The sequence below is a fragment of the Lucilia cuprina genome, chromosome 4 (assembly GCF_022045245.1).
Source record: "Lucilia cuprina isolate Lc7/37 chromosome 4, ASM2204524v1, whole genome shotgun sequence".
In the NCBI taxonomy this organism is placed as follows: domain Eukaryota; kingdom Metazoa; phylum Arthropoda; class Insecta; order Diptera; family Calliphoridae; genus Lucilia; species Lucilia cuprina.
Window position 1 is genome coordinate 30,624,724 of NC_060952.1, and position 19,453 is coordinate 30,644,176.

Genomic DNA, 19,453 nt, shown 5'->3' on the forward strand with positions numbered 1-19,453 from the left:
TAATCTTAGGCCATGGTAATATGTGTGTTTGTGTGCATGAATGAGTAGAGTTCAACAAAAACAAAAAGGGAACATTTATATGCAAGACATGTTTCGTCAAGCCAGGCCCTAAAATTTTAAAAAAGAGGCAAAAATTGTTTAGAGAAAAATAGTATAAAAAGGGCCTTTTATTAAATAAATAGTTATAAATAGGATAATGTACTCTAAAGGAGCAGCAGAATTTCTATTGGAAGTACTAAAAAAGTACTATTTAAAAGTACCCACTTTCTTCTAAGAGAGCTCTAAAACTTTAGCCAACAATTTGTTATTAAATAGGTCCTTAGTTCAAAATATATACCCTATTATGATTGTACGTTTTCTAAATATTCCCAAAAAGTTCAAAACCTAATAATTTGTAGTTGAAATAGCTTTTAAATTTAAAAACCGAAAGGGCCCTTTTCCGCATTAGAAGACCCTTAAAAAATCCCCTTTTTTAAGGCTTTAAATACTATTTTGCACACACTCTTTTACACACGTATGTCTGTATGAATATAAAATTTAAATTGTTGTTGTTTTTGCAAATAAAGTTACATTACATTTTCTTCATTGATTTGTTTGTTTCATACAGTGACTTTTTGTTGTAATTTTTTCCCCAATAGAGAGTTAGAAAAGAAAGACGTGTGGGGAAGAAGCGAAAAAAAGGTGAAATGAGTTTAATGCACTTTTGTGGTTTAGGTTTGGTTTTAATAGTTTTTGTTGCTATTATTATTATAGTTGTTGTAGTTTTTTTTTTTTGTTTAAAATAATGTTTCAATTTGTATACATTTCTTTTCCTACTTGTATTGAATATATGTATTTCTTTTACACAATCAATTTACATGTTTGTTATAAAAATAATAGAGAAAGAGAATTTTCTTTTTGTAAAATTTTTAGAGTTATAGTAGGTTTTGTTTCTTCGCTATGTCTACATTCAATTTATGATGGTTTTAATATGCAAAACCTATAAAAATGTTTATAAACAAATTTGTTTTTTTTTGTTTACTTATATTGAATTAATTTTTATTTAAAGCTGAGTGAAATTTAAATTTGTTTAAAATAGCTGATTATCTATTGAGGTTTTGATAACAAAAAGTTTGAGATTTTTTGTAAGCAAACGCCAACACTATTCTTTGGATTATACTGAATTGCTCTAAAACAGTCATCGACAGAGAGATTAATATGTCAGCATGAATAAACTCTTGAGAGAGCATAAAAAAGTTTTTACTATTGTCTAAAAAAAACATTAGACTTTGGGTTTTGTTAGATCTTCTTGAGTTTTTTTTTCATTGCTCTAAAACAGGCATCGGCAGAGGGTGACAAATGATTTCAAAAGATAGCTCTTGTCAGATAAGCTGTCTGTTTTGAATTGTGAGATAATAACAAATAAGTTAATGAGAGAGCATGAGAGCTCTTTTTGTACTTCTTAAAAAAACATTAAGCTAAACCAAACAGAAAACTTTTCAGAGAACTAAACTAAGCTTCGTCAGATAGTAAAAAAGAAGCTGATGAGAGAGAGAGAGAGCATGAGAGAGTAAGATACTGAAGAGTAAGCTGATGAGAAAGCAGGAGAGTTATTTTTAAACCTCTTAAAAAACAACCAAAAGCAAATAGGGAGCTTTTCAATGCACTATAGCAAGCATCGTCAGATAGTGTAAAATGAGCTGATGAGAGAGCACTTTTGATAAATTGCTTAAAAGAAAGCAAAAAAAGAGAGAGGGGCAAATATTTACTTTTTAATTCTCTTGCTTGCATACGTATCAACAATAAAGGTTACGAATAAGATACTGATTGATTAGTCTATGGACTACTATACTAACTAGGCCTAGTCCTAGGAGAGATAGACATTTATCTTTTGAGAGCATTAAAGCTTTTTTGCTACCTCTTAAAAAGCAGTCCAAACAAAACAGAGAACTCCTTAAAGCACTAAAAAATAAGGCAAAACTAAAAAGATAATTTTTTAGAGTACTAAAACAGGCATCGTCAGATACTGAAAAATGAGCTGATGTGAGAGCAGGAGAGTTATATTTATGCCTCTTAAAAAACAAGCAAAAACAAACTGTAAGATTTTCAATGCACTAAAGCAGGCATCGTCAGATAGTGAAAAATGAGCCCATGAGAGAACTCTTTTGATAAATTGCTTAAAATAAAGCAAAAAAAAAAGAGAGGGGCAAAGATTTACTTTTTAATTCTCTTGCTTGCATACGTATCAACAATAAAGGTTACGAATAAAATACTGATTGATTAGTCTATGGACTACTATACTAACTAGTCCTTAAGCATCTTCATTTATCAGACTGTACTAGTCCTTGGAGTATTGAATTAGCCTATGGCAGGCGTGGATTCAGGGAAAACACCCGAGCTAGATCCGCGGCTGATCTATAGTATCTGGCTCAGTAGTCGATAAACTGGTTTTGTGATTAGTTTATTAACTAATCTATGGAATAGTGAATTATTCAGTCTATGGGTTGGTGTTTCCAATTAATTAATAGACTGTCTTATTTGACTAGACCTTAAATTAGCTAATTAACTACTTTATAGACTGGTCCGTTGACTAGTCTCTGTAACAGTTTATGCTATAGTTAATGGATTATTCGATATTCATCATTTAGTCTGTATTAACTGTTTTATTGTCTAAACTTTTCACCGACCTATTGTCAAGAGATTAGAGTACTATTGCTTTTACAATCTCTTCAGGGTTTTGAAATGATTCTCTCTGGTATTTGTAGCAAACACGTCTAAGCAGCAGCATGTTGTTGCTTAAGAACTCCAATACAAAATGCCCCTCACTGCTCTTAAGCATTTTTTCCAGTGCAGTACATATTTTTATAAAAAAAATTAGCCTTAAGTTTATTAATTATTCAAAAATGCCAAAATGTCTATTGTAAAAATTTGCCATTTTTTCTCAATATGTAAAATAATATTTTATACCTGCAGCTGTATATTATTTGTTTCTATAATTATTGTTTTATTATTTGTTTAACAAATTGTTTGAGAAAATACATAAACTATAGTTATTGGTGGTATGTTTGTAATAAGTTTTTTGTTTTGTTTTAACAAAAAAATGTGTAATCAAATACAATAAATGGCATAAAAAAATAAAACTAAAAAAGTGTAACCACAATAATTTTTCATTTCCTGTAACTCATTTAATTGCTTTTAATAGTATACAGTTGGTTTTTTTGGAATTTACAAAAGTAAATAGCAATTAATAGTAGTAAAAAAAATTGTTTGTGAAAAAAACTTTTAGATAAAAAATAATAAAGTAATTTGGGAAGGTTGGTTGGCAACAGCTGAAGATAATTGTTTAATATTTTAATAAAGATTTAAATATCTTTTTTTGCAGATCAGATATGTTTTCAAAGTCAGTAAAGTTTTCTTAACTAAAAGAGAATTTCATTAGCCTTGTTAATAGTTACTCAGCTTCAACGATTTTATAACCAAGTAAGACATTATTCATTCATCATGTGGATGTCAAGTTAGAGGTAAGTACACACCACAATTGCTTACAAGTAATTAGAAGTGTCAGTCAATAAAAATCATACAAAGAAACTTATACCGCTTCTTTATTTTTAAGTAAAAGTAAAACCAAGTACTTCCAAAAGAATAAAATTTATCACCACTTCAAAAGTAGAACTAAGTGAATTTCTTTACCTTCTTTGGAAGTGATGTTTATTGACTTCCAAAGAAGCGAAAACAATCCAACTTTTTAAAATTTTTTTAATTAAACCAATTTTATTTTTATTATGTTAATATTATTTAAGTCAAATTTGTTGTATTATTTAAATCTACAATTTCACTTCCCAATAACTTCAAAAAAAAAAAAAGAAAACTTCCTGAGAATGACATCAGATGTAGTGATTTTGGAATCAAATAAAAAGGACATCCCTCATATGACAAGTCTGTCATAAGTTATAAATTCCTTAGGTCTTTTTCAGTACTTCCATGGAGTAAATTCTACTTCTTTTTCGCTTCTTTGGAAGTTCTTATTTTGCTGGCTGACAAATGAATTAGAAAGCATTTAAATAACACATTATTAATCATATGTTATTAGACTACTTCTTTGTAATCAGTATTATATGCAGTAGTCATTGAAAAGTATGTAAATAGGTAAATGGTTACAATTACAAGTCATTACCGAGTTTTTGTTAAGTGGTTACTTATACATTTTGAAACCCTTTGATTACTAGTAATACAGAAGGTAAATCGTTTACAGAGGGAAATAGAAATATAAACGCCTGCTACGAATTTGACATCAAAGTGTTTTCTAATTCTTCAATAACATCCGTTGTCAAATACATACGTATGACAACACTCGTGTCGACAAATGTTAACAAACGTTGACAACGGCCAACGGATTGTTTGTCTGAAGCTCACTATTGACAAACTATCCGTTGTTAATAGTGAGCTTTGCATGTACTTTGACAACGGATTTTATTGAAAAATTATAAACACTTTGGTGTCGTTTTGGTACCAGGTATGTATTTTACTTTTTCCCTCATTGTCATTGAAATGTATGGAAATATTGTCAAGTTTATGTTGAAAACCAAGTCTCCAATGTTAATAGTGAGATTTGCATATACTTTGACAACGGATGTTATTGAAAAATTATAAACATTTTCGTGTCAATTTGGTAACAGTTGTGTATTTTTCTTTTTCCCTCATTGTCATTAAAAATTATGGAAATATAGCCAAGTTTATGTTGGAATAATATGGGTATCAAAACCAGGTCTGCCATAAGTGAAACTTCCCTTATTACAATTCAAAATTTATTTATTCAAAATCAACAAAAATATATAAAGATTAAAAAAAAAAAATGTTCACACAAAAACCTGAGAAATCAAGCGTTTGAAATCATAGTTTTAAAAAAAATGACATAATTTGAGGCAACTACAATAATGTCAGTAATTATTTATAGTGAATCGAAATAATTACAAAATCATATTTTAACAGCACGTAAAAATGAATACAAAAACTTGTTTTTAAACAACGAAAAAATTTAAATAAAAAAACAAAACAAAAAAACTAAATAGAAAAATATGTGAATTAAAATTGCTTTTATAATAAACATTTATTATTTCTTTCACTTTTTTACACAAAAAAAAATTTAAAGTGTGATTATAATAAACACCTAATAAAAAAAATAATTAGGTTTTTATAATTTTTTTTACAAAAAAAAAAAAAAAAACTACAAGTGTCGAAAAAAGTAATAATAAAACTATTCAAGATTTAATTAAATAATTCATCAATTAAATGCGACATGTTTATTAAACAGATACTCAAAAAAATGCCAAAAATATAAAGCTATAAAACTTTTTTATTATTTTTATTAATCATTATAATTGTACAATTTTTTATTTTATTAAATGACATAAAAACAAATTATAAAAATATATATATTAAAGAGGGCTTGGTTGAATTTCAGATTTTTTTATTTTTTGGCACAACACACTATATGTGCAAAATATTCAAGTGTTTTGGGTCAATATTATTTGTACTCATTTAAATGGACATGATCACATACAATTTATTATAAATAAAAAGTAAAACAATAAATACATACATATGTATGTATAGCTGTTTGTAAGTAAGTACTTGGTTTATTGTTTATGGAATAAATATAAAATCTGTGTTATACCATACGATTGATCATAAATCACAGTCACAGTTTGTCTCTCGCTGACTGACTATATTTTTTTTTTTACTTGTAACAATACTCGGGCAATCAAATCAGATGACACATTTTTGTTTACACTCTTTTGACAATAACTGATGAGGAGGATTATAAATGGGTTGGTCTTATTATTTGGTCATAAGTTATTGGTCTATATATATAAACTATTGGAATTGTTAATGAATGAAGTTTCAAAGAAATTGTTTGTGTCAAGAAAGGTAATACAAAAAGTTTTTTTTTACACTTTTGTGTAGTAAAAGTTGCTTTGTAAGAGACTGACTAACTTTTCTATAGAAGTAGTTTCTCTGTAATAGACAACTTTTTATTAAGTTGCTCAAACTTTTCTATAGAAAAAGTTTAGTGTGTCTGTAACAGACAACTTTTTGCAATAATAAAAGTTGCTTAGTTACAGACAACTTATCTCTCTACAGACAAATTTTCTATACAAAATATTGCTTTGTTACAGACAACTTTAGTAACAAAGAATTGACTTGTTATAGGCAACTTTTCCATTGAAAAAGAACAAGTTTTCTATAGATAAAATTGCTATGTTACAGACAAAGTTTTTTTTACAGAAAAATTGCTTTTTTACAGACAACTTTTCTATAGAAAATGTTGCTCTGTTACAGACAACTTTCTAAAGAAAAATTTGCTCTGTTCCACACAACTTTTCCAAAGAAAAAGTTGCTCTGTCAAATGTTGGTCTGGCGACAGGCGACTTTCCTATATAAAATTTGTTTTGTTACAGACAACTTTTCTATAATAAAAGCTGCTCCCTTACAGACGACTTTCCTATAGAAAACCTCCCTCTGTTACAGACAACTTTTCTATAATAAAAGTTAATCTATTACAGACAACTTTTGTATATAGAAAGTTGCTCTGTTGCAGGCAACTTTTGTGTAAAAAATTGCTCTATTACATGCAGCTTTTCTATGGAAAAAGTTGCTCTGTTACAGACTAACCTTCTAAAGAAAAGAAAATTTGCTGTCAGAGACCACTTTTCTTAAGAAAAGTTGCTCAGTCATAGACCACTCTTCTAAAGAAAAAGTTGCTCTGTCTCAGATAACTTTTTTATAGGAAAAGTTGCTCGGTTAAATAAAGCTTTTCTTTAGAAAAAGTTGCTCTATCACAGAAAACTTTTCTATAGAAAAAGTTGACCTGTTACAGAAAACATTTCTATAGGAAAAGTTGCTCGCTTAAAGAAAACTTTTCTTTAGAAAAAGTTGCTCAGAGACAGACAACTTTTCTAAACAACAAAAATAGTCTGTCACAGATAACTTTTCTAAAAAAAGGAGCTCTTCGAAGGCAACTTTTCTAAAGAAAAAGTTGATATGTCACAGACAACTTTTGTTAAAAAAAAGTTGCTCTGTCAGAAACAAAACTTCTAAAGAAAAAGTTGATCTGTCACAGATAACATTCGGTTAAAGAAAACTTTTCTTTAAAAAAAGTTGCTCTGTGACAGACAACATATCTAAAGATGCTTGTAACTAATTATCTAATCATTTCTAATGGTACCCTTATATGACCATCTGGTTTGTGTATGTTCATGTAGTCTGCCCAGAATCGAGCGTTTGCGGCTGAAAAGATATCAGTATTTAAATTTATATGACAAAACTCAATTGAAATTCCAAAAGAAATAATGTTTTTATATGAAACATTCATATCGAAATTGCATATAAAGAAGGGTACAACTACCACCATTATATGCCTTTAATTTCCAATATAGAAGATATTTTGCCCCCTTAAAGTTGATGTTTATTTAATTCGATATCACCACCAACAATATGAAATAAACAAAAATACAAATTGATCGATGGCAATGTAAATAAATAAAAGAAATTGAATTCGTAATAAAAAAGGCATTGCTTATAAAAAAAAAAACTTTTTAATGAAATTCTAAAGTGTGAAATAAAATATTTCGTTTCTTTTGTGTACAAAAAAACAGGGAGTGTATGAGGCCATTTGCAATGAAGATTTTTTTAATAAAACAAAAAGTTACACATTCAATTTCATAAATGTGATTTAGAAAAGTGATCTGCAAATATGATCGAAGTGCTAAGAAAGTCTTATAAGCTTTACAATTTTTAAATAGTCTAACTATTTTTGATACAAAAAACAGACTTTCTAAGGTCTTATAATTTCATGTCACCTTGTGGTACAAAAGTACGTAGCATTTTTTGGTACTTTTTTCTCGCTTCAAAGTGTTAATAATATAATATTCATATTTGTTTACCCTATAAATCATGTTCTGAGAGAATTTTCTTATACAAATAAATTAACTAGAAAGAAAACTAAGCAACATTCTACAAAAAAAAACTGAATATAGAAAAAACTTTTAATTTTCATATGAATATTACAACGAGCATTATAAGTATTTTTTTTTTGTTTTCTTAAACAAAAACAACAACAATAAAAGAAAAAAAAAACAAATATAATCAATTCAAATTCATTTAACAAATAGAGAATGTATACAAAACATTACATACATACATGTACATATGTATAGTATATACAACTTTCCATTTCATAATGCAACTAGAGTGCCCTATGAAGGTAGTATTAGTTAAGCTGTTAAAATGTGACTTCGAATGGTTGGCATCAAAATTTACAAAAAAAGCTTTGGGAAGGAGAAATTTTTAGTGCTTTTATTAAGAGAAAAATTAGGAGGTAACGAATGAAAATTTTTGTTGCTTTTATCAAGAGGAAAGCAATAAGGTACCTAAGTTATGTAGGTAACGTAGTGCTTTACCTACAGATGAAAAATAGTTAGCAATAACACAATTTAGTGTAGAGTTAGCTATGAAGGAAGTATTAGTTTTAGAAATAAGACGTACAATGAAAAGTTTATGAAAAAAATCTTTTAAAAGCTTTTAAAAGCTTCATAAAGAAAAGGTAAGAGGTATTGCCTAGAAGTAATGGGGTATGTAGTTCTTTAACACATTACCGGGTTAGCCAACTAATACAAAAGTAACTAACTAACAAATTAACTAACTTACTAAATAACTAACTGACTGACAAACTTACTACCAAGCAAAAACTTGTAAGCTTTTGCGGTAAGTACTTGTCTCCAATGTCATTAGCGTGTTAAGATAATGACTTAAATTGTTACTGTTTATGTTAACAAATGCGAAAACATTTGTAACCCCTTATCTAGTAATCAAAATTTTTGCTACTGAAGATGCTACAACCCCCAGGGGCATGTTACCTTGTTGAAGCCTCCACCTTGGTATTATTTCAATCCCGGGGACATTTTGGTCGGGACTAAAAAATTGGTTACAGTCTACTGTCTGGTTTAGTCCTTGCAAAGATTGAAAAAAGCTCAGCACCGAAAGCCGCAGTACTATGCCTTGGCTAGTCAATTGGTTGAGGTTCCTTCGGGATCCACGTAGTGACTGTGGTTGAAACCCAAATTCGCGGGAAGAGTAAGTGGAGGTTAAAAGACTGATGTAAGGTAAAGTCAATATTTTGGGATAAGTGCGATGCTGTTGCTGAAACAACAGATACCCCACAGAGAAGTGACTGTGGGACTAAGTGTTGGAAATTAGTTAGTATTAATTATATATGGTTCGGGATGAATGTGGGGTACGGCCGGTCATACCCACCCGTCTACCTATAATAAATGTGTCGTATGTTTTTCTCTCATGAATGTGTAGTATGAATAAGATGTGTGCTGGTTGTAGGATGAAGGATGATCATATCAGAATTATCACAATGTGTCCCTGTGAGTAAGAACAAAGTCTTCGGATTATTTGATGGATCTGTACTTCGATCCAGCGGTTACGTCTCTAGATGCTGTTGCCGAATCAACAGAGGAAATCCCAGCTGCGTGGTTGTAAACGGAAGTGATGTTTTTACATCTCGAAAGTTAAGCAACGCGGCAGCAATGGTCAGAGATTAAATAGCTCGAGTACTTCAGCAAAGTGCTTGTACATGGATCGGTGAAATCATGTACAAAATTGCCACCTAAGTTTTTCATTGAAGGATTCAGGGGCGATGGTAGACCGTTGTAAAATCTACCCTGTGGGTGAAAAAGACCACCGTGGGGTAGGGCATTAGGCCAGGTACTAACGTAAAACACTGGACATTTATTTGACTACAGAATCTACATTCAAATGATCAAAATTCTTTATATTAAAGTTGTTTTAACAATGTATAGAGATTACGTGCGTTTCCATAAGGAAAAAAAACCTCTGGGAATATTTTAAATTTTTTAAGTTAATATTAATAGCAAAAGAATTCGAGAGGTTCATGTATCTCCTGGTACTTGCTAGAGATATTTTTAGAATGTTATCATAATTTTTTTTAAGGGAATTTCCTTTCCTAAAATTGTATTTCTGTACAAAAAAACTACTGTGGTCCATGTACCCCCTATTAAGAGTATATTTTTCTTTTTAACAGTATAGCGCTTATAAATTTCGTATTTTTCCATTACTTTGTAATTCTTCTTCAAATTCTGTCTGTTTTTTCTTTCAATATGTTAACTCTAATTATAGTATGAATGTATTCTTTTAATTTTATTCTCATTCTATTTCCAAATGTCCATTTAACCGTACATTTCTTTGGGGTTTACATTCTTCCATTCTTTTCTTCTTTGTCTTAAGAAATTTCTATTGTTTTTTCTCTTCTTTTTATTGTTTATTTGTTTAATTCAATATTTATTTAGAAATGTGTTAAAATATTGTAAACATCATTTAATCAATAACAAAGTCTTTTCTTTTACTTTTTTACACACACTTAAGACTATTCAGAAATGAATGCATTCAAATTTTCTGCTTTTATTTAAATTTGTTTGAAATAGATTTTTGTGAGTGTAAAGTTATGTAAATTACATATTGACTAATTATTTATAATTTGGAAAAAAAAGAATTTTCATTAATAATTTATGCTTTTGTCAATAACATTTTGAATGAGTTTTAGTGATGATTTATTTAAAGTATTTAAATATTTGAACGGTTTGACCTTTTGTTATGTTTGAGCCGTTAGCAAAAAATTTTAAAGAAATTTTTGGAAAGTATTTTTATTTTTAAGAAATTTTTGTATTTTGTTATAAATATGATTAAATAGAAGTCATTTGTTTGTTTGTTTATTGCTTTTTCTACTTTTCTAATGATAAAATGTCTGAAATTAGTTTTTATTGACCTTGTAAGATTAGATTAGAAAGGTTTCATTTCTTGTTGATTTTTGCTAATTTTTGTTTTGGTATAAAAGTTTATTAAATAAATGACGTTATAATAGTCTCTTTTTATGAATTGGAAAAGGGATGGGTATTCAATAGGAATTTTGAGAATTTGTTTTTATCTTATCTTAAAAAAAAGTGAATTTCTTAAAAAAATAGAAAAACAAACAAAATTTTTAACAATTTTGCAATTAATGGTTGAAAAACTTAAAGTTCAAAAGAAAAATATTTTTACATTTTTTATGCCTAAACAATTTATAAATGTTGACCCATAATTCTTTACAACATTTAAACAAATTATTTATTTAATTATAAAAATAAAACATTATTAACTAACTTACCTTATAATTTTATTAAACAGTAGTTACACCAAAACTTGTAAAAGTTTTCAAACAACACTATTTAAAGTAATCCAATATATCGATCGAAAAGCTGGAATGTTAAAAAGAACACCACACTTTGTTTTATTACAACTTATTTACCACAAAAATTAACTTTTTTTCTTAAAAGAATTGAAATTTTTAACAGGTTTTTTTATTTTATTTCAACAAATATTATTCAAATTAAGCCACGACCAAAAAAATCTGTAAAGAGAAGAGGTGGAGAAAAACACGAAAATTGACGTAAAAAAATTTAATTAAAAAAACATCAAAAAGTTAAAATAAATAAGATGAAAAAAAAATTATAATAAAAAATAAATATAAATAAATTAAAAATACAATGAAAAAAATCAACATGTGTTTTATAAAAATATGCTCAATTTGTATAAATTGAGGCGGTATATTAAGAACATGTAAAACGTTTGTAACTTAAAGGTGATAACAGGCTTTTGATTTCATTAATGAAAATTTTAATAGCTTAAGGTTAGATTGAAATATCTGATTTAGATTTTTTAGATTCTAAAGTGTTTCAAGTTGTATCTATTATATAGTAAGATAATATGTTTTAGAAACAGAATTGCATTTTAAGGAATTTAAAGAAATATTTGTTTATCATGCATTCAAATTTAATTAAAATTGAAATAGAAATAAACTAAAAATGAACCAGAACTGAAATAGATATGAACTAGAAATAAACTAGAACTGAACTAAAACTGAACTAGAACTAAACTAGAACTGAACGAGAACTGAAATAGAAATGAACTAGAACTGAACTAGAACCGAACTAGAACTGAACTAGAACTGAACTAGAACTAAACTAGAACTGAACTAGAACTGAACTAGAACTGAACTAGAACTGAACTAGAACTGAACTAGAACTGAACTAGAACTGAACTAGAACTGAACTAGAACTGAACTAGAATTGAACTAGAATTGAACAAGAACTGAATTAAAACTAAACTGAAAATTTTGTAATTTCTTTTATTTATTTTTATTTTTATTACAATTAGCCTTTCGTCATTTTTTTACTATAACAAAAACTTTTAAAGCTTTTAATTAAATATAAAAACGTTTCTAGTATTTTGTTAAAACACCTTAACATCTGTACTTCCGTGCCATGTTTTATTCATAAAATTTTATTTGAAATGAGTCGGTTGGTTTGTTTTGTTTTTCTAGTATTTTATTTTTATTAGATATAATTTGCATTTTTAATGAAATTTATCTTTAATGTCAGCCCAGGGGCAACAACATTTTTTTTTATTGGTGAGTGTGTTGGTTTATTTCTAAACAATTTTGTTTTTTTTTTTCAGATACATGAATTTTAAACAATATTTTCGTTAACCAGATAATCAATGAAGCTTAGAACCTTTATTTACTTTTTTGTATATATATTTTTAAACATAGATATATAAATGATAAACATGTACATATACAATATATCTGTATGAAAAAATGAATGTTGGTTAACCTATACATATATACCAAAAGTATCTGAGTGTTAAAACTATGTGAGCATTTATAAAACATTTTAAATACATATTTATAAATGTGTTTAGCTCATGCTTTATTTTAAAAGCTATAGGAATTTTTATTTTAAAAAATAAAAAATAACTCGGTAGTTCACAACCACATTTTTTTATTAAAAAAAAGTGTCACAAAAACGTGGGAAGGGTTTTTAAAAGTAGTTTTAATAAATTTATTTTATTTTTTTTTTTTGTTTGAAAACCAGAAAAAAGGTTAAAAAATAAACGTGAAAAACTTTAAAAATATGTGAGGTGTTAATTAAAGTTAATAGATTGCTAATCAGCTAAAATGTTATAAGTAAGAGCAAGAAAATAATTTTAGTTGTTATTTATCTAAGGTATTAAAAAAATCAAAAGCCGGCTTTTTGGTTTCAATTATCAAGTGAGAATTGATGTTTGACTCTTTTTAAAGATTTAAACGAAGTTGTTAATGAAATTTTGTCATAAATATTTTGCAAATAAATTTATTAAAAAAATTTTAAAATAACAAAAAAACTATTTAATTAGCACAACTTTAATTTAATATTAAAAAAATATTGAAATAAAATTTTAAAGTTGCGTAAAACCTAAATTTTTCCATTTAAATTTAAAAACTCAAAAAAAAAAACATTTTACAAAAATTTTGATTTCTATAATTAAGTAATCTTAAACTTCATTTAATGAATTTCTTTTCTGCAACAATTTCTTAATACAAAATCTGGTTGTTATCATAGAAAATTTTTCATAAAAAAAAGAAATTTATTTTCATATAAATTTAGTTTTCTGCTTTATAAAACATTTGATATCTTAAAGCCTTAGTTTTTTTTTAACTATTTTTCTAATATTTTTTTTTGCTTATATTCATGTAGTTTGTGTTGTTTTGTGTCTGATTTTTATAAGACGAATGTCTGCATATTTTCATCGTCATGTTTTACAACACTTCTCTGTCTACATTTCTTAAAAGAATTTTTCATCTAAGATCTGTTTTCTTGCCTTTTTCTCTCTATATATATTTTTGAGATTTTTTTATGAATGATTTGTAGAAGGAAATTTATAGAAGTTGTAAAGTTAGTATAAGAAGTTAAAAAGTAAGACCAAGTTGAGTAGAGTTATTATAACATAACCAGTGGCAAATAAAACTCCAGATATTGTTGGTTTGTGAATGAATGAAGTATGTTGATGCTGATGATGATGATTTGATACCCCACTAAAAAAAACTATACTACAAGAATTGCAAACAATCTGTGTAATCATTTGTAAAAAATATTGTTTTACTATTCTATTCGGTTTTTTTCTTTCTTTCTTTATTTTGTTTTTAGAAGAAATAGATAGAAATATATTTTTTTTTTGAAAATAAAAATGATTTATGTATAAAATGTATTTAGTTGTTAGTATTGTAGTACTACTAGTTTTATTTTAAGTTTTATTCTGCTGTGGCAATTGCTTGTCGTAATTAAAGTTAGTTAGAGTTTCTTTTAATTTATATGTGTAGTTTTTTTTCAAGTTTCAACTTTCTTTAGATTTGTTTTTTGTTCATGTTCTAATTACAAAAAAAAATCTTTTTCTTTTTTCTAAGAGATAAAACTTAATGAAGATCTTGAAGTTGTTTTGAAGGTTATATGTATTTAAACATTTAAATTAAAATGAACGAAAATTTCTATGACTTGTTAAGATAGTTAGCTCATATTTAATATAAAAAGACTTAACTAAAACTGTGTATGAAATTAACTAGAACTGAAATGAACTAGAACTATACTAGTTCAGTTCTCATTCAGTTCTAGTTCAGTTCAGTTCTAGTTCAGTTCTAGTTCAGTTCTAGTTCAGTTCTAGTTCAGTTCTAGTTTAGTTCTAGTTCAGTTCTAGTTCAGTTCTAGTTCAGTTCTAGTTCAGTTCTAGTTCAGTTCTAGTTCAGTTCTAGTTCAGTTCTAGTTCAGTTCTAGTTCAGTTCTAGTTCAGTTCTAGTTCAGTTCTAGTTCAGTTCTAGTTCCGTTCTAGTTCATTTTTAGTTCACTTCTACTTCAATTGTAGTGCAATTTCTTAATATAATAGCTTTTACATCGTTTTGACTTCTTAGTAATTACATTCTATGCTTGGCATTTTAAAATAAATAATTTATTTATTTCATCCATTTCATTTAAGTTTTTTTTAATACAAATTATTAGAAAATATTTGTTTCTTTTGAGATACATTTTCTTTTCGAATTTCTAACAACAGATATTTTGTAATTCCAAGTGCTGACGTTGATGTGGTTAATTTTCTTCTTTGGCGTGCGAGGAGTGTATTTTCCAGATTGTTTTCTTTATCTTTTACAATTATTCAGCTCGTAGTACAACGAGTAGTTTTTTTTTGCTGTTTATTCTTTCCTAATCTTTCTTCATCATTAATTCTTTTGTAATTTCTTGACACATAAAAATGTTGTTGTATGTACAGAGATATTTTTTTCTCTTTAGATTTTTTACAAAAAAAAATCCAGTTGTTGCAGTAGTTTTATTGTTTTTTTTTTACTTTATTATTATGGCTTTAACTCTAGCAACAACAACTACAACAATGTATTTAGAACTAGGAGGTCCACTTGTATATTTTTAACAAAACATTTTTACATACGCATCTCTTGAATTACATATACATTGTGGATTCTGTAATATGTGTTTTTTTATGGAATTTCAAGTACCTTCAATTGGTTTTTAGTATTTTGTAATATGTTTTGCGTGTTTGCTATAAATAGAGTTCAGAGTTCAATAAGTGTTGATATCAACTATTTAACCTCCTTTTTTTTAGTGATCATTTGTAATGTAGTGTTTTTTTATATGTACAAGTTTTAAGTATCTAAAGTTTATTGTAGTATGTATAGGTGTATGTGTGTGTTTTTATGCATTTCGTAAATGAATTGTAATTAAACTTCTAACAACCGATGAACAAAGTTCATTTGAAAATTATTCTATAATTTGTTATAAAAGTCATTTTGTTTGTGGCTTTTGTAGGGTAATTAATTTTAGAAAATTTAATAGTTTGTAAATAGGGAGGAATTATAATTGCATTACTGGGATGTTATTTAGTAATTCAATATATGAAATTTCAATAAATTTAATAATAATTTTATTTCATCTGTGTCTTTTTCAATTTTTAATTTTTGTCTAAAACTTTAACTTTCAAAATTTCTTTTTAATTTTGATCTTCTAATTTTTCTGCCACACATGTGTCAAAAATATGAAGTGCCTAGACTATATTTTTGACACATGTGTGGCAAGACTATTTTTTTTAATTTTCATTAAAATGTTATTCTAGAATTAGAAATTTGAGTTTATGATCGTTTTTTAATGAAAATTATAGATTTCAAGGATAACTGATCGCATTACTTGGAAATGCTTTAGTAAATTCTCTAGATACCTCTCCAAAAAAAACAATGATCTTTTTATACTCTCTATCGCTTACTCTCTTTGAAATTATGCATTTCTATTTTGTCAACAACTTTTACTTTCAAAATTTTTCCATATTTTCGATCTAATAGTCTAGACACTTTATATTTTTGACACATGTGTGACAAAGACTAATTTAAATTTTTTTACATATTTTCCTTAAAATGTAATTCAAGTATAAAAATTTGTTAAAAAACTTAAACACCCTCTAAATTTATGATAATTTTTTTTAAATATTTACAGATTTGTTAAGAAAAATTTTACTGCATATCTAATGTATTTAAGTACATATCTTGTCTGTCGTCATACAATAGTATCTTTATCGGGCTTTGGCTTAAATAGCAGCAAAAACAATAACAACAACTATAGAATATCACATTCATATCACAAAAATAAATAAGAAATGTTTAGACATGGAGAAAAATTTTCTACGACTAAATAATAATAATTTAAACTTAACTGAAATAAAATAAAATATAAACATTAGGGTAGTCCAAATTCGGTTTAAATTGGATATGATTCCTTAAGGAAAAATATGCCATCTGTTGACTAGTCTATGTACTAGTTTATCAACGAGTTTGTTGGCAACATATTTTCAATGTCAAAAGTCGTTGACCTACGAAGGGAAAAGGGAAATTAAAACCCCTCATAACTGAGAATTTTTGATACAAAATATAAAATTAAGTAAAAAAGATAAAAATACAAACCCTCACCCGCCCCTGGTCTAATGACTTGTCTATTAACTGCACTATGGACTAGTCGATATACTATTCTAATTACCTATTTATGGACTCTGTTGACTAGTCTCTGCCGATGTTATTGGCCACTTAATTTCTATATAAGGACTAGTCTTTTTAAAAGTCTCTGTGAACTAGTTAGTCTATAGACTGCTAATACTGTGATCTAGTCTAATGATTATACTTTTTGTCTATGATCTAATTTATATGCTAGCATGATGACTAGTCTATCGATGACTTTGTTGACGAATTTGTGGACTAAACAAATAGTTATTCTATTGAATATGGACTAGATAACCCATACTTTGAACTGGTCTATTTATTTTATTTATTATTTATTTATTAGTCGACTAACTGTTAGAACCTATCTATTAACTAAAGAACTTCAAAAGAAGCGAACAAATAAGTAGATTTTACTCCATGGAAGTACTAAAAACAGACCTGAAAAAGTATGATTGGACACAGGCTTGGCATAGGAGGGATGTTTTTTTAATTTAATTCCAAATTCACAAGTCATTCAGAAGTCATTTTTATGTTGTTTTTTTTTTTGGAAGTTATTAGGAAGTGAAATTGTAGTATAATATAATATATCTAATGTTACTTAAATAATATTTAATAAATAAAGTACACGCATTTATCAATCAACTCCAAAATAAAATGGGTTTAAGTCAAAAAATTTCAGCATAAAAGAAATTTGAAATAATTTTAAACTAAATTGGATTATTTTCGCTTCTTTGGCAGTCAATAAACATCACTTCCACAGAAGGTAAACAAATTCACTTAGTGCTACATTTGAAGTGGTGATAAATGCTATTCTTTTAGAAGTACTTCATTTTATTTTTGCTGCGTATATGTATGGACTACTTTTCAAATTTCGTAATATAAAACTTATTTAATATGTCATAGGGTAATAGACATAGACATTTTAATGTAAAAGTAACAGAATAACATAGACATAAAAGTATAAACAACAATTTTTCTATAGCGGCTTAACAAACTAAACCTATCAAGTCTCTATTATAAACTACTGAAATCGGACGAGATCGGAACATTGCCCGAAAAGTTCTCAAAAATGAACGCATAGAAAATGTAATATATAGCGATATGTATGTTTGAAAGATTAGTTAAGTTTTCCTTACCCACCTAGGGGTAGATCCGCAGAACGAACTCGCAAGCCGAAAGTTGATCCGAGTCGTTCCTGTTCTTAAGAAATAAACAGTTCTTTAAAATCGTTATAGACCTGCCTGTTTGTGTATGTTTATACTCTTGCAAGTTTCTTTTATTTAATACATATTTTAGTAATTTCTTTCCCCATTGTTGTTGTTGTTACTGTTATTGTCACCACAAATATGTTGTTGGCTCTTCTTTTTTTCAGTATTTCTTTCATTCAATACAATTTTGAAATTGATAACTCTCGATAACCTATTTCAAACCTTTTGCGTTTTTCTTTTCTATTGGAGAGCAGCTCACTCACTCACACACAATATTTAGTAGTAAAACAACAAAACAAACATAATAAATAAAGAAGAAGAACAACAACAACAACAAAAGAGTAGATAACTGTAAAAAAATATTCTAAACTAAATATTATCTATTTCTATAAATATGTATTATTATTATTGTCATCATTTGTTTTAAAATTACTCTATATGATTTTACTCTCATTTATTTTAATTACAGTTACTTGCAGTTTTTTTTCTCTGTTATTAAAAAAACGAGTACCTACCTACACATCTATTTTACATACAGTTTCTTACTCATTAAAAGGATTTTTTGCTATTGTTGTTTCTCTTTGAAATACTTTGTTTACATATTTTAATATGCTTCTTCTAGTTTTAGTAATTTTAACGGAAGCATGGTAGAGGAGTAAAGGGAAAGAGCTTTATGATGTTTTCTCTTATTATTGATATGCATTTGTTTTGATTTCAAATTTCTTTGCATTTATTTTTTGAAAATTTTGTTTTGGGGTCTCTGATTCATAAATCATTTTTGCTTTTATTTACAGACATTGGTTTGGTTTTTTTGTCGAATATATTATTTAATAAAAATAGAATATTTTCTTTTATTTATTTTTGTTTTTGTGTTTATTTTTGTTTTTATATAGCTAGCTGCATTTGTTGTTGGTTTATTTTTATCGATTTCTTATTATTGGGTTTTTTTATATTGTATATTTTTAAATGAAAAATATTGACGTTGAGTTTTTTTGAACAAATAATATCTTTTAAACATATTTTAATAAAAAATTAAAATTTTATATTTATTTTACATTAATATGTTAGTGCAAATTGATTTCGTAGAAATTCCCAATAAGGGGATTTTTATGGTTAAACGAACTTTATAATGGAACTTTTAAGGATAATTGTGAAAATTTCGTATGGGCTTTACCTACTGTACTATTTATCGTTACAGTGTTTTTAGACCCTGCAGCACTATAATTTCGTTTGTGCTGATGTTTCTAAAACCCTAAAATATTGGTCCTACAACTACCTCATAGTATACCAATCGGCTAAGAATTACTTTCTACATTTCTGTAGCTAATTGATCTAACTAAAC

General features: G+C 27.1%; 1 long non-coding RNA gene across 1 annotated transcript in view; it reads right to left on the reverse strand.

Annotated features, from left to right (window-relative positions):
- The window catches only part of LOC124419446, a 35,645-nt gene that overhangs the window by 14,440 nt on the left and 1,752 nt on the right, over window positions 1–19,453 (reverse strand). Inside the window, exon 2 of the long non-coding RNA XR_006940611.1 lies at window positions 11,207–11,449. This is a non-coding gene — a long non-coding RNA (uncharacterized LOC124419446). The remainder of the gene's footprint in view (window positions 1–11,206; window positions 11,450–19,453) is intronic.